The sequence below is a fragment of the Choloepus didactylus genome, chromosome X, assembly GCF_015220235.1.
Source record: "Choloepus didactylus isolate mChoDid1 chromosome X, mChoDid1.pri, whole genome shotgun sequence".
Classification (NCBI taxonomy): Eukaryota; Metazoa; Chordata; class Mammalia; order Pilosa; family Megalonychidae; genus Choloepus; species Choloepus didactylus.
The window spans coordinates 99,991,026-100,012,729 of NC_051334.1; the positions used below are offsets into that span (position 1 = coordinate 99,991,026).

Genomic DNA, 21,704 nt, shown 5'->3' on the forward strand with positions numbered 1-21,704 from the left:
AAATCACAGCATAGCACTCTAAGTAAAGTTCCCCAAACTGAGGAGCTGGTGCTCCCCCCGCCCTCATTGGCTCAGCAGGTTGAGTGAGAATACTTCCCTTTGGGACAAAGAAGCAGTTTGCTAGGAACAAGGGAAGGTAGCTCAAACAAGCTCCATTTGTGGTTTTAATTAACAATATTAGACAACCGAATACAAGCTATGACAACAGATAAACCCAGAGGTTTCTCAGGACAGAAAGGAGGTGAGGATGAAAAAAATGCATAAATAAATAAAAACAGAGGCTTTTGGAGTCAGCTGAGCTCATAATACTGGGAAATAACTGAGTCTCAAGGAAAGGGGCATGTAGAACTGGGTACCAACTCTTGTTCTTGACTGGTGAAATGGGGGCAGGGAACTGGTTCTGAAAAGGGGATATTGTTTCCTTTTTTCTCACATTCTAAGTAACTCATTAGAGAAAGACTCATAATTTTCATTTGTCTGTGCAGACCCAGACAAGGGTGGAGTTAAGATAGTCAGGGAATCAAAGGAAGAAATCAAATGTGGAAGATAGTTCCCTAAGTGGATTATTTTCCCTGTGGAAAGGGGATCAGGGTCCAGCTCAAGTGGCTGCCCTCTCTCAAAGAAGTCAACAAGAAAAACACAAATAATTAAGCTTGAATTCTGACACCCTTGGCCCATGGCAGAGACAGGGTCTGCTGAGAATTAAAGGCAATACACCTCTTTGCACCAGTGGGTAGCTGCAGGCTAAGTGTCACCTGCTGGGAAGGATAGGAAAAGCACAACATCTAGAGATCTCACAGGAAAGTCTGATAATCTGCTGGGTCTCACCCACAGGAAAACAGATACTGATAATACCCTTCTCCTGAGACCAGGGCCCATCTGGTCTTGGAAAATATGATTGGGGAAATCAAGGAAACCAGATGCCTAGACAACAAAAAAATATGAATCACACTAGGAAAAACAAAGGTATGGCCCAATCAAAGGAGCAAACTAACATTTCAAATGAGATATAGGAGTTGAAACAACTAATTAAAGATTTTCAAACAAATACACTAAATCAATTCAAAAATGAAATCTTTGAGTTGAGGGAAGATATGGCAAAAGAGATTAAGGATATAAAGCAGACACTGAACATAAGGAAGAATGTGAAAGCTTGAAAAAGCAATCAGCAGAACTTATGGAAATGAAAGACATAATAGAAGAAATGAAAAACACAATGGAGACATAAAAAAGCAGATTTGATGAGGCAGAAGAAAGGACTCATGAACTAGAGGACAAGGTATCTGAAATCTTATGCACAAAGGAACAGGCAGGGAAAAGAATGGAAAAAAATATGAGTAGGGTCTCAGGGAATTGAATGACAACATGAAGCACATGAATATACATGTCATGAGTGTCCCATAAGGAGAAGAGAAGGGTAAGGAGGCAGAAACAATAATGGAGGAAACCATTAGTGAAAATTTCCCATCTCTTGTGAAAGACCTAAAATTACAGATCCAAGAAGCACAGAATGTTACAAACAGAATAGATCAGAGTAGACCCACTCCAAGACAATTAATAATCAGATTATCAAATGTGAAAAACAAAGAGAGAATTCTGAAGGCAGCAAGAGAAAAGCAATCCATCATGTAGCAGGGAAGCTTGATAATACTATGTGTGGATTTCTCAGTAGAAACCATGGAGGTGAGAAGGCAGTGGTATGATATACTTAAGATACTGAAGGAGAAAAATTGCCAACTAAGAATTCCATATATGACAAAGCTGTCCTTCAAAAATGAGTGGGAGTTCAAAATATTTTCAGAAAAAAACAGACACTGAGAGAGTTTGTGAACAATATATCTGCTCTACAGGAAATACTCAAGGGAGCACTACTGGCAGATCAGATAAGACAGGAGAGAGAAGTTTGGAGAAGAGTGTAGAGATGAAGACTTTCAGTAAGGGAAAAAGAGAGAAAAAGGTAAAATGAAATATGACATATAAAATCAAAAAGACAAAATTGTAGATAGTGGATATTATGTTGAGTAAAATTAGCCAGAAAAAAAGGGCAGATATTGTATGGTCTCACTAATATGAACTTACATTGATGAGTGAACTTTGAGAGTTAAAGAAAACAACACGAGTTATCATGGGATAGAAAGAAGTTAGAGATTGGGCATTTGATGCTGAAGGAATACAGGAGGTTCAACAAGATTAATTGCATAGATCCAGAAATGGGTAGCACAATATTATGTGATGGGAGCACAGTATTGTAAGTACTCTAAAAAAAGAGTGTGAGTGTGGTTGAAAGAGGAAGGCTAGGGGTATGTATGACACCAGAAAGAAAGATAGAAGATAAAGACTGGGATTGTATAACTTAATGAATCCCAGAGTGGTCAATGATGGTGATCAAAAGTACATATATAAGAATGCTTTTATATGAAGGAGAACAAATTCATGTCAACATTTCAAGGTATTGAAAATTTGATGTCATGGGGAAAAATACAATCTGCATACTAGAGTCTATGGTTAACAGTAATATTGTAAGATGTTTCCATTAATTGAAACAAAGACAATATACCAAAGCTAAATGTCTTTACAAGAGGGTGATATAAGGGAGTGTTAAGGGATTCTTGGTGGTGGTGTTGTCTGACTATTTCATAGTATTTTATTTTATTTTATTATTTTCCTTCTATCTTTTTTTCTTCACTTTTTCTTCTCTTCCTCTTCTTTTGTGAAAGAAATGGAAATATCCTTTTATACATTTTTGAGGTGAATGCATAACTATGAGATTATACTGGGAACCTTTTTTCCTTAGGATGGATTCCATAATGTGTGAATAAAACTGTTTAAAAAATAAACAGGTTTAGCAGGGGCAAGACGGCAGACTGGTGAGCTGTAAGTTTTAGTTACGCCTCCAGGAAAGTAGGTAGAAAGCCAGGAACTGCGTGGACTGGACACCACAGAGCAATCTGTCTTTGGGCATACTTCATACAACACTCATGAAAATGTCGAACTGCTGAGATCAGCGAAATCTGTAAGTTTTTGCGGCCAGGGGACCCGCGCCCCTCCCTGCCAGGCTCAGTCCCATGGCAGGAGGGGCTGCCAGCTCCGGGAAGGAGAAGGGAGAACTGCAGTGGCAGCTCTTATCGGAAACCCATTCTACTGATCCATACTCCAACCATAGATAGACTGAGACCAGACACCAGAGAATCTGAGAGCTGCCAGCCCAGCAGAGAGGAGACAGGCATAGGAAAAAAAAAAAAAAAAACACGAAAAACTCCAAAATAAAAGCAGAGGATTTTTGGAGTTCTGGTGAACACAGAAAGGGGAAGGGCGGAGCTCAGGCCTTGAGGCGCATATGCAAATCCCGAAGAAAAGCTGATCTCTCTGCCCTGTGGACCTTTCCTTAATGGCCCTGGTTGCTTTGTCTATTAGCATTTCAATAACCCATTAGATCTCTGAGGAGGGCCCTTTTTTTTTTTTTTTTTTCTTTTTTTTTTTTAATCCTTTTTTCTTTTTCTAAAACAATTACTCTAAGAAGCCCAATACAGAAAGCTTCAAAGAATTGCAATTTGGGCACGTCAAGTCAAGAGCAGAACTAAGAGAGCTCTGAGACAAAAGGCAATAATCCAGTGGCTGAGAAAATTCACTAAACACCACAACTTCCCAAGAAAAGGGGGGTGTCTGCTCACAGCCACCATCCTGGTGGACAGGAAACACTCCTGCCCATCGCCAGCCCCATAGCCCAGAGCTGCCCCAGACAACCCAGTGTGACGGAAGTGCTTCAAATAACAGGCACACACCACAAAACTGGGCGTGGACATTAGCCTTCCCTGCAACCTCAGCTGATTGTACCAGAGCTGGGAAGGTGGAACAGTGTGAATTAACAAAGCCCTATTCAGCCATCATTTGAGCAGACTGGGAGCCTCCCTACACAGCCCAGCAGCCCAGAACTGCCCTGGGGGGACGGCACTCACCTGTGACATAGCACACTCATCCCTCAACAGAGGACCCGGGGTGCACAGCCTGGAAGAGGGGCCCACTTGCAAGTCTCAGGAGCCATACGCCAATACCAAAGACTTGTGGGTCAGTGGCAGAGACAAACTGTGGCAGGACTGAACTGAAGGATTAGACTATTGCAGCAGCTTTAAAACTCTAGGATCATCAGGGAGATTTGATTGTTAGGGCCACCCCCCCCTCCCCGACTGCCCAGAAACACGCCCCACATACAGGGCAGGCAACACCAACTACACACGCAAGCTTGGTACACCAATTGGGCCCCACAAGACTCACTCCCCCACTCACCAAAAAGGCTAAGCAGGGGAGAACTGGCTTGTGGAGAACAGGTGGCTCGTGGACGCCACCTGCTGGTTAGTTAGAGAAAGTGTACTCCACGAAGCTGTAGATCTGATAAATTAGAGATAAGGACTTCAATAGGTCTACAAACTCTAAAAGAACCCTATCAAGTTCAGCAAATGCCACGAGGCCAAAAACAACAGAAAATTATAAAGCATATGAAAAAACCAGACGATATGGATAACCCAAGCCCAAGCACCCAAATCAAAAGACCAGAAGAGACACAGCACCTAGAGCAGCTACTCAAAGAACTAAAGATGAACAATGAGACCATAGTACGGGATATGAAGGAAATCAAGAAGACTCTAGAAGAGCATAAAGAAGACATTGCAAGACTAAATAAAAAAATGGATGATCTTATGGAAATTAAAGAAACTGTTGACCAAATTAAAAAGATTCTGGACACTCATAGTACAAGACTAGAGGAAGTTGAACAACGAATCAGTGACCTGGAAGATGACAGAATTGAAAATGAAAGCATAAAAGAAAGAATGGGGAAAAAAATTGAAAAAATCGAAATGGACCTCAGGGATATGATAGATAATATGAAACGTCCAAATATAAGACTCATTGGTGTCCCAGAAGGGGAAGAAAAGGGTAAAGGTCTAGGAAGAGTATTCAAAGAAATTGTTGGGGAAAACTTCCCAAATCTTCTAAACAACATAAATACACAAATCATAAATGCTCAGCGAACTCCAAATAGAATAAATCCAAATAAACCCACTCCGAGACATATACTGATCACACTGTCAAACACAGAAGAGAAGGAGCAAGTTCTGAAAGCAGCAAGAGAAAAGCAATTCACCACATACAAAGGAAACAGCATAAGACTAAGTAGTGACTACTCAGCAGCCACCATGGAGGCGAGAAGGCAGTGGCACGTTATATTTAAAATTCTGAGTGAGAAAAATTTCCATCCAAGAATACTTTATCCAGCAAAGCTCTCCTTCAAATTTGAGGGAGACCTTAAATTTTTCACAGACAAACAAATGCTGAGAGAATTTGCTAACAAGAGACCTGCCCTACTGGAGATACTCAAGGGAGCCCTACAGACAGAGAAACAAAGACAGGACAGAGAGACTTGGAGAAAGGTTCAGTACTAAAGAGATTCGGTATGGGTACAATAAAGGATATTAATAGAGAGAGGGAAAAATATGGCAAACATAAACCAAAGGATAAGATAGCCGATTCAAGAAATGCCTTCACGGTTTTAACGTTGAATGTAAATGGATTAAACTACCCAATTAAAAGATATAGATTCGCAGAATGGATAAAAAAAAATGAACCATCAATATGTTGCATACAAGAGACTCATCTTAGACACAGGGACACAAAGAAACTGAAAGTGAAAGGATGGGAAAAAAATATTTCATGCAAGCTACAGCCAAAAGAAAGCAGGTGTAGCAATATTAATCTCAGATAAAATAGACTTCAAATGCAGGGATGTTTTGAGAGACAAAGAAGGCCACTACATACTAATAAAAGGGGCAATTCAGCAAGAAGAAATAACAATCGTAAATGTCTATGCACCCAATCAAGGTGCCACAAAATACATGAGAGAAACACTGGCAAAACTAAAGGAAGCAATTGATGTTTCCACAATAATTGTGGGAGACATCAACACATCACTCTCTCCTATAGATAGATCAACCAGACAGAAGACCAATGAGGAAATTGAAAACCTAAACAATCTGATAAATGAATTAGATTTAACAGACATATACAGGATATTACATCCCAAATCACCAGGATACACATACTTTTCTAGTGCTCACGGAACTTTCTCCAGAATAGATCATATGCTGGGACATAAAACAAGCCTCAATAAATTTAAAAAGATTGAAATTATTCAAAGCACATTCTCTGACCACAATGGAATACAATTAGAAGTCAATAACCATCAGAGACTTAGAAAATTCACAAATACCTGGAGGTTAAACAACACACTCCTAAACAATCAGTGGGTTAAAGAAGAAATAGCAAGAGAAATTGCTAAATATATAGAGACGAACGAAAATGAGAACACAACATACCAAAACCTATGGGATGCAGCAAAAGCAGTGCTAAGGGGGAAATTTATAGCACTAAACGCATATATTAAAAAGGAAGAAAGAGCCAAAATCAAAGAACTAATGGATCAACTGAAGAAGCTAGAAAATGAACAGCAAACCAATCCTAAACCAAGTAGAAGAAGAGAAATAACGAGGATTAAAGCAGAAATAAATGACATAGAGAACAAAAAAACAATAGAGAGGATAAATATCACCAAAAGTTGGTTCTTTGAGAAGATCAACAAGATTGACAAGCCCCTAGCTAGACTGACAAAATCAAAAAGAGAGAAGACCCATATAAACAAAATAATGAATGAAAAAGGTGACATAACTGCAGATCCTGAAGAAATTAAAAAAAATTATAAGAGGATATTATGAACAACTGTATGGCAACAAACTGGATAATGTAGAAGAAATGGACAATTTCCTGGAAACATATGAACAACCTAGACTGACCAGAGAAGAAATAGAAGACCTCAACCAACCCATCACAAGCAAAGAGATCCAATCAGTCATCAAAAATCTTCCCACAAATAAATGCCCAGGGCCAGATGGCTTCACAGGGGAATTCTACCAAACTTTCCAGAAAGAACTGACACCAATCTTACTCAAACTCTTTCAAAACATTGAAAAAAATGGAACACTACCTAACTCATTTTATGAAGCTAACATCAGTCTAATACCAAAACCGGGCAAAGATGCTACAAAAAAGGAAAACTACCGGCCAATCTCCCTAATGAATATAGATGCAAAAATCCTCAACAAAATACTTGCAAATCGAATCCAAAGACACATTAAAAAAATCATACACCATGACCAAGTGGGGTTCATTCCAGGCATGCAAGGATGGTTCAACATCAGAAAAACAATCAATGTATTACAACACATTAAAAACTCGAAAGGGAAAAATCAATTGATCATCTCAATAGATGCTGAAAAAGCATTTGACAAAATCCAACATCCTTTTTTGATAAAAACACTTCAAAAGGTAGGAATTGAAGGAAACTTCCTCATCATGATAAAGAGCATATATGAAAAACCCACAGCCAGCATAGTACTCAATGGTGAGAGACTGAAAGCCTTCCCTCTAAGATCAGGAACAAGACAAGGATGCCCGCTGTCACCACTGTTATTCAACATTGTGCTGGAAGTGCTAGCCAGGGCAATCCGGCAAGACAAAGAAATAAAAGGCATCCAAATTGGAAAAGAAGAAGTAAAACTGTCATTGTTTGCAGATGATATGATCTTATATCTAGAAAACCCTGAGAAATCGATGATACAGCTACTAGAGCTAATAAACAAATTTAGCAAAGTAGCGGGATACAAGATTAATGCACATAAGTCAGTAATGTTTCTGTATGCTAGAAATGAACAAACTGAAGAGACACTCAAGAAAAACATACCATTTTCAATAGCAACTAAAAAAATCAAGTACTTGGAATAAACTTAACCAAAGATGTAAAAGACCTATACAAAGAAAACTACATAACTCTACTAAAAGAAATAGAAGGGGACCTTAAAAGATGGAAAAATATTCCATGTTCATGGATAGGAAGGCTAAATGTCATTAAGATGTCAATTCTACCCAAACTCATCTACAGATTCAATGCAATCCCAATCAAAATTCCAACAACCTACTTTGCAGACTTGGAAAAGCTAGTTATCAAATTTATTTGGAAAGGGAAGATGCCTCGAATTGCCAAAGACACTCTAAAAAAGAAAAACGAAGTGGGAGGACTTACACTCCCTGACTTTGAAGCTTATTATAAAGCCACAGTTGCCAAAACAGCATGGTACTGGCACAAAGATAGACATATAGATCAATGGAATCGAATTGAGAATTCAGAGATAGACCCTCAGATCTATGGCCGACTGATCTTTGATAAGGCCCCCAAAGTCACTGAACTGAGCCATAATGGTCTTTTCAACAAATGGGGCTGGGAGAGTTGGATATCCATATCCAAAAGAATGAAAGAGGACCCCTACCTCACCCCCTACACAAAAATTAACTCAAAATGGACCAAAGATCTCAATATAAAGAAAGTACCATAATACTCCTAGAAGATAATGTAGGAAAACATCTTCAAGACCTTGTATTAGGCGGCCACTTCCTAGACTTTACACCCAAAGCACAAGCAACAAAAGAGAAAATAGATAAATGGGAACTCCTCAAGCTTAGAAGTTTCTGCACCTCAAAGGAATTTCTCAAAAAGGTAAAGAGGCAGCCAACTCAATGGGAAAAAATTTTTGGAAACCATGTATCTGACAAAAGACTGATATCTTGCATATATAAAGAAATCCTACAACTCAATGACAATAGTACAGTCGGCCCAATTATAAAATGGGCAAAAGATATGAAAAGACAGTTCTCTGAAGAGGAAATACAAATGGCCAAGAAACACATGAAAAAATGTTCAGCTTCACTAGCTATTAGAGAGATGCAAATTAAGACCACAATGAGATACCATCTAACACCGGTTAGAATGGCTGCCATTAAACAAACAGGAAACTACAAATGCTGGAGTGGATGTGGAGAAATTGGAACTCTTATTCATTGTTGGTGGGACTGTATAATGGTTCAGCCACTCTGGAAGTCAGTCTGGCAGTTCCTTAGAAAACTAGATATAGAGCTACCATTCGATCCAGCAATTGCACTTCTCGGTATATACCCGGAAGATCGGAAAGCAGTAACACGAACAGATATCTGCACGCCAATGTTCATAGCAGCATTATTCACAATTGCCAAGAGATGGAAACAACCCAAATGTCCTTCAACAGATGAGTGGATAAATAAAATGTGGTATATACACACGATGGAATACTACGCGGCAGTAAGAAGGAATGATCTGGTGAAACATATGACAACATGGATGAACCTTGAAGACATAATGCTGAGCGAAATAAGCCAGGCACAAAAAGAGAAATATTATATGCTACCACTAATGTGAACTTTGAAAAATGTAAAACAAATGGTTTATAATGTAGAATGTAGGGGAACTAGCAGTAGAGAGCAATTAAGGAAGGGGGAACAATAATCCAAGAAGAACAGATAAGCTATTTAACATTCTGGGGATGCCCAGAAATGACTATGGTCTGTTAATTTCTGATGGATATAGTAGGAACAAGTTCACAGAAATGTTGCTATATTATGTAACTTTCTTGGGGTAAAGTAGGAACATGTTGGAAGTTAAGCAGTTATCTTAGGTTAGTTGTCTTTTTCTTACTCCCTTGTTATGGTCTCTTTGAAATGTTCTTTTATTGTATGTTTGTTTTCTTTTTAACTTTTTTTTCATACAGTTGATTTAAAAAAGAAGGGAAAGTTAAAAAAAATAAAAAAAGAAAAACAAGGAAAAAAAAAAAAGATGTAGTGCCCCCTTGAGGAGCCTGTGGAGAATGCAGGGGTATTGGCCTACCCCACCTCCATGGTTGCTAACATGACCACAGACATAGGGGACTGGTGGTTTGATGGGTTGAGCCCTCTACCATAAGTTTTACCCTTGGGAAGACGGTTGCTGCAAAGGAGAGGCTAGGCCTCCCTATATTTGTGCCTAAGAGTCTCCTCCTGAATGCCTCTTTGTTGCTCAGATGTGGCCCTGTCTCTCTAGCTAAGCCAACTTGAAAGGTGAAATCACTGCCCTCCCCCCTACGTGGGATCAGACACCCAGGGGAGTGACTCTCCCTGGCAACGTGGAATATGACTCCCGGGGAGGAATGTAGACCTGGCATCGTGGGACGGAGAACATCTTCTTGACCAAAAGGGGGATGTGAAAGGAAATGAAATAAGCTTCAGTGGCAGAGAGATTCCAAAATGAGCCGAGAGATCACTCTGGTGGGCACTCTTACGCACACTTTAGACAACCCTTTTTAGGTTCTAAAGAATTGGGGTAGCTGGTGGTGGATACCTGAAACTATCAAACTACAACCCAGAACCCATGAATCTCGAAGACAGTTGTATAAAAATGTAGCTTATGAGGGGTGACAATGGGATTGGGAAAGCCATAAGGACCAAACTCCACTTTGTCTAGTTTATGGATGGATGTGTAGAAAAGTAGGGGAAGGAAACAAACAGACAAAGGTACCCAGTGTTCTTTTTTACTTCAATTGCTCTTTTTCACTCTAATTATTGTTCTTGTTATTTTTGTGTGTGTGCTAATGAAGGTGTCAGGGATTGATTTGGGTGATGAATGTACAACTATGTAATGGTACTGTAAACAATCGAAAGTACAATTTGTTTTGTATGACTGCGTGGTATGTGAATATATCTCAATAAAATGATGATTAAAAAAAATAAATAAACAGATGAATACAAGTGTTGGAGAAAATGTAGAGAGAGGTATGTGCATATTCCCAATTTGTGGGGAAATAGAATGGTGCAGACGATCTGGAAGGCAGTGTACTGGTTCCAAAGGAAGCTAAGAATGTGGTTGCCATATGCAATCCTGTTAATTGTTACGTACTTGGAAGAGCTAAGAGCAGGGACATGGGACATTTGAACACTGGTGTTTATGGCAGCAGTATGCACGATTTTCAGTGGATGGAGGTGGCCTAAGTGTACATTGACTGATAAATGGAATAGTGTACTGTGGTGTATACATACAATGGAATACTTAGCAGCAGCAAGAAAAAATGGACTTGTGAGTTATGCAAGTCAGTGAATGGAACTTAGGGACAGTATGTTGAATGAAGTGAGCAAGATTCTAAAAAACAACCTTATAATGCCTCACTAATATGGACTAACTATAATGTGAAAACACTGAGAATTGAATCTGAGAGCATAGGTTATCAGAGGAAAGCTTATTGTAAAGGATCCTAGATTGTCAGCTCTTACAGAAGTCACATCTATTCATCAGTTGTTATGGTTATTTCTAAATTCTGAGATGCTGAGCTGTGTGTGTATAACCTGGTGAGCCCCTAGAACTTTGGTTATCTGTGTGACACCTGAGACTCAGGGCAAGAGTTTGGCAGCTATGAATGTCAGCATTACCCCATGCAGCAACTGCCAAAAAGGCTAAAAAAGAGACCAGACCTCAATTAGAGATATGAATGAAATGGACTTGGTTGGGATTAAACTAACAGACTAAAGGGTAAAGGATATTGGTGGTGTTTTAATACTTCTTCTATGTGAGATCAAAGGAAGAGATGTTTATTTGGTTTAAAACCTATATTTTCTGTAGCACACTATTTAATTTAACTTGTGTTGTCAGTTTATTCAAATACCATAATTAGATGTAACCATGAGTACTGTGTGAGAGCTGGTTGGTTTGTACAGTTTAGCATGAAACCCTGATACATCCAAGAGTAATTTGGGCAGAGAATGTAAAGTGTTTGCAAAACCCCCTTGAGGGACTGGGGAAAAATGTGATAATGGTTACTTCCCCACTTTGGGAACTACTGATATTGTTGGAGGCATTTGGGACTACTGGCTTAGTAGTCTGAGCCCTTGATCTTGGGACTTGCCCTTATGAAGCTTATTGCTGCAAAAGAGAGGCTAAGTCTACTTACAATTTTACCTATGTGTCATGCCCAGATGACCTGTTTTGTTGCTCAGATGTGGCTTCTCTCTATAAGCTGACTCTGCAGGTGAATTCTCTTAGCCTTCTCCCCTAACTGGGACATGACTCCCAGTGCATAAACCAACCTGACAACATGGGACATGACTCCCTGGGATAAACCTGGATTTGGCATCATAGGATTGAAAATGACTTCTGGACCAAAAGGGTGAAGAGAATTAAAACAATGTAAAGTTTCAGTGGCTGAGAGATTTCAAATGGGATCAAGAGTACATTCTGGAGATTTTTCTTATGCATTATAAAGATATCCCTTTTTAGTATTAGTGTATTAGAATAGCTAGAAGGAAATACCTGAATCTGTTGAACTGCAGCCCAATAGCCTTGATTCTTAAAGATGATTATATAACTATATAGCTTACACAGTGTGACCATGTGATTGTGAAAACCTTGTGGCTCACACTCTCTTTATCACATGTATGGACAGATGATTAGAAAGAAGTAAAAAAAAGTAAATGAATAATACTATGGAGGAGTGTTATGAGATATTTTGTGTGTCCTTTTTTACTTTCATTTTTCTTTTTATTCTTATTTTTATTTTTTGGAGTAATGAAAATGTTCAATAATTGTGGTGAAGAATACACAACTGTATGATGATACTGTAAGTAACTGATTTTACACTTTAGATGACTGTATGGTATGTGAAGTAAAATTGCATTAATAAAAAGAAAAAAAATCAACTGGCCATAGATGTGATGGTCTATTTCTGAAGTGTCAATTCATTTCCATTGGTCTATATATCTATCCTTTGCCCATACCATGCTGCTTTGATTACTATGGCTTTGCAATAATTATTAATATCAGGAGTGTGCGTCTTCCAACTTCTTTCTTCTTTTTCAAGATGGTTTTGGGTATTTGGGACATATTACATTTCCAAATAAATTTGATGATTGGCCTTTCCATTTTTATAAAGAAGGCTGTTGGAACTTTGTTTGGGATTGTGTCAAAGTTCATAAATTGCTTTGGGTAGAACTGACATCCTACCAATATTTAGTCCTCCAATCCATGAACATTCATGTCCTTCCATTTATTTAGATCATCTTTGATTTCTTTTAGCAACTTTTGTACTTCTACATGTATATGCTCTTTATGTCATTGCTTTAATTTAATCTTAGATATTTGTTTCTTGCTGTTGTGAGTGTAAATGGAATTGCTTCTTATCTTGCACCACAGACTGTTCATTACTAGTGTATAGTGTATAGTGTATTACTAGTGTATGGAAACATAACTGATATTGCCACTTTTCTGAATTCATTTACCATATCTAGTAGCTTTGTTGTAGATTATTCAGCACTTTCTATATATAGTATAATGTCATCTCCAAACAGTGAAAGTTTTACTTCTTCCTTTCCAATTTGGATGCCTTTTATTTCTTTTTCTTTTCCAATTGCTTTGTCCAGAATTTCCAGTACAGTGTTGACTGACAGTGGTGACAGTGAGCATACTTGTATTGTTCCAGATCTTGAAGGGAAAGCTTTCAGTCTTTCACCATTGAGCATGGCATTAGCTGTGGGTTTTTCATATAAGCCCTTCATCATGTTGAGAAGTTGCCTTCTATTCCTACCTTTTGAAGTGTTTTTTTCTTTAAGAAGGGATTGATTCTGTCAAATGGATTTCTGCATCAATTGAAATGATCATGTGTTTTTTCCCTTTGTTCTGCTAATGTGGTTTATTAGATTAACTGATTTTCTTTATGTTGAACCACTGTTACATACCTGGTAACACCCACTTGATCGTGGAGTACATTTCTTTTGATGTGCTGCTGGATTTGGTTTACAATATTTTGATGTGGATTTTGTATCTATATTCATAAGAGAAACTGGTCTTTAATTTTCTTTTTTTATTGTATCTTTATCTGACTTTGGAATACAGGTGATGCTGGCCTCATAAAATGAGTTGTATAGTGTTCCCTCTCTTTGATTTTTTGGAAAATTTTGAGCAGAAATGGCATTAATTCTTCTAGAAATGTTTGTTTGCAGTCACCTGTGAAGCCATCTGGTCTTGGGCTTTTCTTCATTGGGAGATTTTTGATTACTGATTCAATCTCTTTAATTGTAATTGGTCTACTGAGATCTTGTATTTCTTCTAGAATCAGTGTAAATTTTTAGTGCATTTCTAGGAAATTGTCTATTTTATCTCGGTTGTCTAATTTGTATGCAGTTGGTTATAGTATCCTCTTAAGATCTTTATTTCTGTGAGGTCAGTATTAATGTCCCTCTATCATTTCTAATTTTATTTATTTGCATCCTCTTTCTGTTTTTCTTTGTTTATAGATAAAGAGTTTGTTAGTTTTATTGATCTTTCAAAGAACCAACTTTTGGTTTGTTAATGTCTTCAATCATCTTTTATTTTAAATCTGTTTCATTTCTTTCTGCACTAACCTTTGTTGTTTCTCTCATTCTGCTTGGTTTGGGTTTGGTTTGCTGTTATTTTTCTAGTTCCTCCAGGTTCAGTTAATGTCTTTGATTATAGCTCTTTCATATTTTTTAATAATAACATTTAGGGTTATAAATTCCCCTCTGAGCACTGCCTTCACTGCATCTCATAAGTTTTGACATGTTGTGTTTTCATTTTTATTTATTTCAAGATATTTACTATTTGCCTTGTGATTTCTTCTCTGAAATATTGATTCTTTAAGAGTGTTATTTAATTTCCACATATTTGTGGATTTTCCAGTTCTCTGCCTGTTATTGATTTCCAGCTTCATTTCCTTGTAATAAAAGAATACTGTGTCTATAATTTCAATCATTTTAAATGTATTGAGACTTGTTCTGTGGCCCAACAGAGAACAATCCATGTGCATTTGATAAGTATGCATTTCCTGCTGTTTTGGGGTGCAATGTTCTATAAATTTGTGATAGGTCTAGTTCATTTATCATATTATTCATGTTTTCTGTTTTCTTATTGATCTTCTGTCTAGATGTTCTATGTATTGATGAAAGTGGTGTATTGAAATCTCCAACTATTATTGAAGAGACATCTCTTTCCCCTTCAGTTTTCCTAGTGTTTACCTCATGTATTTTTGGTCACAATGTTTAGGGTCATAAATATTTATGCTTGTTATTTCTTCTCAGTGGATTGACCCTTTAACTAATATACAGCATCCTTCTTTGTCATTTGTAACAGTTTTCACATAAAGTTTATTTTGTCCAATGTTAATATGACCACTCCACCTCTCTTTTGGTTACTATTTGCATGGATTGTCTATTTCCATTCTTTCACTTTCAACCTATTTTTGTTTTAGGGTTTAAGTTGAGTCCCTTGTAAACAACATACAGTTGGATCATGCTTTTATTATCCATTCTGTCAATCTGTGTCTTTTGATTTGGAGTTCTGTACATTAACATTCAGTTATTAATACAAAAGCAGTACTTATGTCAGTCATTTGCCCTTAGGTTTTTATACTTGCATCATTTTTGCCTCTCTTTTCCTTTACTGTAGCCTCCTTTTCTGTATAGTTGTTATTTTGTGATGTACCTGACTGATCCCTTCCTCATTCTTGTTTCTGCATATTTTTAAAAGAGTTTTTTTTTTTTTTTGCTCTACTGGAGTTTGCATTACACAACCTACTTCTATTACCTATTTGAAATGATACTGTTTCACTTTGCTGAAGCTGCCAGAATTCAATATACCAGAAATGGACTGCTTTTTACAATGGGAGTTTATTAGTTCACAAATTTACAGTTCTAGGGCCATGAAAATGTCCAAATTAAGGCATCAAGAGGTAGATACCGTCTCTGAGTAAAAGCCAATGTTATCTGGGGTTCCTCAGTCACATGGGAAGGCACATGGCAATGTCTGCTGGCTCTTCTCTGGGTGCTGGGATCAAAATGGTTCTTTCAGTTTCTGTGGGCCCTTCTTGCTTCTACAGGGACATTTTCTTTCTTGGCTTAGCTTCTCTGAGCTCTCTCCAAAATGTCTCTGTATTTTATCTTCTCATTGAAGATCCAGCAAGGGTATTATGACCCTCCTTGAATGGGCAGGGTCACATATCCTCGGAAACAACCTAATCAAAAGTCCCACTCACAACAGGTCTGCACCCACAAGATTGGATTAAAAGAACATAGGCTTTTCTGGGGTACATAATAGATCCAAACCAGCACAGATACCAACTTCAAAAACATACACAGTATCTTCTCCTATTTCCCTCCTTTATCTCTCCTTATGTTGTTTTGTCCCACATTACCTCTTTATATGTTCTGTGTTCATTTTCAGGAAATATGGTTATTTCTTATTCAATTGTATTATAACCCTTATAGGAATTAAAGAGTAGAGTTATATATAGAGGATACAGTACTATTGGTTATGTAATACCCATTAATTACCTTTAGGAAGATTTTCACTTGTTCACACTTGTCCAAACCATTGTCTCCTGTCTTTTCCTTTTTACCTGAAGAACCCCATTTAACAAAGGGAAGTTCTCTTTTCGAGGAACTGTCTTGGTTTCTGTTTATCTGTGAATGATTTAAACTCTCCCTCAATCTTGAAGGATAGTTTTACCAGATAAGGAATTTGTGCCTGGCAGTTTATCTCCTTTTGTATCTTAAATGTATGCCACTGCTCACTCTCCTCCATGATTTCTGATGAAAAATTAGAACTTAATCTTATTGAGGATGTCTTGTATGTGACAAATCACTTATCTCTTGCTGTTTTCAGGATTTTGTCTTCATCTTTGGGATTTGATAGTATTGATGTATGTGTTGGAATGGGTCTATTAGTGTTTATTCTGTTTAGAGTATATTGCACTTCTTGGACAAGAATATTTATATCTTTCATAATGTGAAATTCTATGCCATTATTTCCTCAAATATTATTTATGTTCATTTTCTCTTCTCTTCACCTTCTGGGACATGCATCATGTGTATGTTGGTATGCTTCATGTGGTCACACAAGTCCCTGAGACACTGCTCAATTTTTTTCTATTATTTTCTCTATCTCTATTTTGTTCACTGATTTTTTCTTCTGTCTGTTCCAATCTTCTACAGTATAACTCTTGTTTATTTTAATCTCTGTTATTTTGCTTTTCATTTTCATAATTTCTGTTGTGTTTCATCTTAAAATTTCTAGTTTTTCTTTTTGCTCACACATTGTCTTCTTAACATCCTTTAGCTTTATATCCATCATCAGTTTATCTCTACTTATATTTTCCTTCATCAACTTGGGTTGATTTAGGGGATTTCTTAGAACTACTTTGATTAGTTGTTCTAAAATCTGAATCTCCTCTGAATATGTAATATGTTCCTTTGACTTGGGCATATCTTCCTGTTTCTTAATATGGCTTGTAAATTTTTCTGATGACTGGGTATGCTTTTATTTCATGTGCTAGTTCTGAAGGTCTTTTCTTTCTCTTGCCTTTGATTTTATTTTAGATTGACTCTTTTTGATGTTTGTTCAAACTTTTTCTGGAAATTTAGTGTAGCCCATGTTTAAGTGTTCAGAATTTCTCAGTTCTTCTGTGCCTGGATCTTACCATGATACATGGTACAACTTTTAAGATTACCTTTTTATGTGCAATTGTTTCACCTCCAGGAGAAAACTTCCTTTCCTGGATTCCTTATGTGGGAATTCTGATCTGTTCAGTTTGTTTTTGTGCAGAATATTATACCCTATTGCTATGATTTATTTAACTTCTCTCCCTCACTCAATGCCACCTTTTCTTTACATTGTTGAGTTAGGTGGCCTATCCTGCCTTAAGAACTTCAGTTTTCTTTTCTTTTCCCCTATGAGGCTTTTCTACCTCCTGCTACTTCTCTATTAGGGTATCCCACTCTGGTCAGCTAGTTGGAGTTAATGTTCAATATGGTCAAGTTTTTCATTTAGGTGATTTGGCAATCAGAAACTGTGTTGAGAGTGTGCAACTGTTACCAATAGATATTCCATGGTTTTTTATTATTTCCTGGGGTCCATTTTATATATGATCTTGTCAACTGCTTGTGTTCTACCCCAGGTCTCTATAGGCTTGGCTCACTCTTCCTGGATATACATGGGTTTCTAACTTGATACTGTGAGTGGCTCTATGGTCTGCATCTATAGCAGTAAGTTCCCAGTTTATGCTGTCCCTTTGTGACTCTTAAGCTGCATTGGACTGAGGGATGGGGAATGGTCCAGACTGATCAGTCTTGGTCATAGTTCTGTTACCTTTTATGGTGTGTTTTTTTTCATTTTCTTCAATTTAGCTTCTGTGGAGTCCTTCTCTAGTGTCTATCATCCTCCAAAGTTTCAAGCAAGTGAGATTTGTCATTTTGTTATTTGTTTCTGAGGGGAAACTTTTCCAGAGTTTGTGTTACATCATCATGCTGATGATGTCAATGAACTATTCATGTTTGCCCTCTCAATTTATCTCTTAACTCTTGTTTTTTTTTTCCTTTTTGTAACCCCTTTTTGAATACTGATGTGATATGCCATGGAATGAACTCCAGGCTTCACTCTTCATGATCCTTTAGCTCAAACACCACAAACTGAGTAGATTCTATGTTCAAATACTTGAAAGAGACAATCTAATTGGTTACTGTTCAAACAAATGATAAGTTGACCTTGGTTCATGTGTCCATTCCTGAACCAGACACTCTTTATTGGAGGTAGAGTGTGATTATTCAATTTCCAGTGGTACTTAGTGCTGCCATTTTGAAAAGTTTTAGTTTGAACATCTGATTAGGAAATGGAAAAACATTGGAATCATTTCAGTAACTCTAGCTTTCCAATGAATTGTTTTATGTGTCTTTTGTATTCATCTTCAATTTTCATTGAGTCAGACACCAGCACATTTTTCTCTCTGTCTGAACTCTTTTATAAAAAAAATCTAACAATCTGTAAACATTCATTTAAATGCATTAGTCTGTCTCTCATCATAATAAAAATTAGCCCTAAATCTTCTGTAATAATTTCACCTTCTTCCCTTAATTTGTAGTGTATTTTTAGAAAATCACTGATCAAGAGGGCCAGCTTAGATAGTTTTTGTGGCTGAATAAGTAGCTTAAAAATCTGTTAAATGTCTGAGAATCCACTATGGAAATCACAGACAGTTTGCTGAGTCCATTAGTTCCTGTGGCTGAGACTCTACACCTCACCATGTCCCACTATCTGTGTCCCCCAACTCATCTCTTTTTTGTGAGGAATGTCGCTGATGACACCAGATCTGAAGATTTGCATCATGAAGTTGGTCATTATGATTCTATAGTTGATGTGTATGTTCTACTTGGTTTCTACATTCATTGTCCAAGAGGATTTGCTTATGTTTAATTTGAGGATGTCCATTATGTCCAAGATGCTTTAAATAATTTGGAGAGAAAATGGATTAGTGGATGTCAAATTGAAATCCAGTTTTCACAGGGGGTCAGGAGACACAAAATCAAATGAAATCCAAAGAAGGGAGGAATGAATACAGTTCTTCATACTGTGATGACTATGACAGATATAGGTGTTCCAGAAGCTGAAGTTAGGAAAGGAGGAGATCAAGAAATTGGTCTTTTGATTACAACTATAGAATATCTTATAGTTCTAGAAACAGTAGACTAACTGGAAGACCATGGTGTCAAGAAGCCATTCCAACAATGATAGACTCAAACACAGAAATTGATCTTTTTCAAGATCAAAATCAAATTCAAGATAATGATCCAAGTCCCAGCCTGTTCTGGTTTACTAATGCCACCATTATGCAAAACACCAGAATTGGATTGGCTTTTATAAAGGTGGTTTATTTGGTTACAAAGTTACTGTCTTAAGGCCATAAAGTGTCCAAGCTATGACATCAACAATATGGTACCTCCACTGAAGGATGGCCAATGGTGTCTGTAAAATCTCTGTTAGCTCAGAAGGCACATTCTGGCATCTGCTTGCTCTCAGGCTGCATTTCAAAATGGCATTCTCCAAAATGTCAGCATCAGCTTTCAACAGCTGTCTTCAAAATGTGTCTCTCAGCTGCAGCACTGAGTTCCTTCTGTTTGTCACCTCTTTTTTATGGCTCCAGTGATTTAATTAAGACTGACCATGAATGGGCTGGATAACACCCCCATGGAAATTATCCAATCAAATTCTTGCCCACAGTTGATTGAGTCATATCTCCATCTCAATCAGTAGGTTCCAATCTAATCAACACTAATACATCTGCCTCCACAAGATTGCATCAAAGATAATGGCATTTTGGGGGACATAATACATCCAAACTGGCACACAGCCCAAGAAAGGAATGAATGCTAAATCATATTCTAGGTCTGCATAACACACCAAAGCTAGAGGCTTCTCTAAACAGATTCCAAAACACATTATAAGTCTAGCTCAAGATATGAAAAGAAACCAAGGTAAAAAGAACCACCTAGATCCAAATTTCAGTCAAGATCACAGGCTAGGTCTAGGTCAAAATCTAGATCAAGTATTGGACTAATCCTAAGTCCAGTGGCCACTGATAGCTTAAACCATTATATTTTTGGCTTGTATCTTTCATTTATTCATAGTTTGGTTTACTTAAATTATCAGGAATATAATGTTGCAATGATCCTTTAAAAATAAACTTTCAAATTTTTCCTGTACCAGGCAATGATTAAAATTAAAATGATATGCTGTTGATAAGGCACTTCTAAGAGAACAGTTTCTTTAATGTTAATGGGCAGCTACCAACTTTTGGTGTCACTGTATAATTTTGTAAAGATTCTTATATTTTATGTTTGAAGTATTGGTGAAAAGATATTGCTTGACCAGAATTTGAAAGATTGTTTTATTCAGGATAAACTTTCATATCCATATTTGGTAGAACTGTTAACCTAGAAATGTAGCTGGTTAATAAAATAGAATGATACAAAAGTGAAGTTGTAGACACAGAACAACACTGAATGCTCAGACAGATTTCCATTCAGGGTGGACCTTTAACGTCTTCTCAAGATGTCTAGGCCTATTTTAATAGTTATTTATGAAGCAGTGTGCTTTTTTTCTGGTTTCTATGAATATTTGCTACATAAAATACATCATAACTCACCTAAAATTTGAGCATGTCTTTGATGACAGGAATAACTTTAGAGGGAAAAAACACAGTTTTGTAGTTATTCTAAATTTTAAGGAGCATTGTTGACCATGATATTGCTTAGTTTTCTTACTGCTGTTAGAAGCAAGTAACTTGTTTCAAAATAGGTTTTGTTTGTGTGTGTGTAGTGGAAAATAACTGAATTTGGATATTTCTAGCACAAATTTGGTTTGCACATTTTTGTCAAAATTTACCTACTTCTATATGAGGGAGACTTGTTCTTCACACCTCATTTTATTTTATGTGAGGCAAGTTGAATGACAATACTCCCATTACTAGGTGATTCTGTGGTACCACGGAATTTTAAATACTTTTGCGGAAAGGATTATGCAATTTTAAGCAAGAGTCACATATCTTGAGTTTTTGATTGATTATCAGTGTACTGATTGGTAATTAGTACATTATTGTACTTGACAATACCTGGCTAAAAATGAGGAAATGATACCTGTAACATTTATCATTTATATTATATCACTGAAATAATCAGAGTATTTATTTCTCATAAAAGTAACTTGATGATATGTCTAATATAATTTCAGAATAAAACCTAGAATCTTTAAAAATCTTAAGATTGCTTGCTTGCAGATTTAAGTAAGAAATATTGTGGGAAAAATGATTCCTTTTACAGGATTACTTTTTTCATTTTGGTTTTGGTAATCTAGTCCCGTCTGTAAAGAGCAAAAGATGTTTTTTAAACACTGTGGAATGTGTTTAAGGGATTGATTCTAGTACTTTTGC

At 37.0% G+C, this 21,704-nt stretch overlaps 1 pseudogene; it reads left to right on the forward strand.

Annotated features, from left to right (window-relative positions):
• Positions 1–19,021: 19,021 nt before the first annotated feature.
• On the forward strand, positions 19,022–20,355 carry LOC119523419 (annotated as a pseudogene).
• Positions 20,356–21,704: the final 1,349 nt, after the last annotated feature.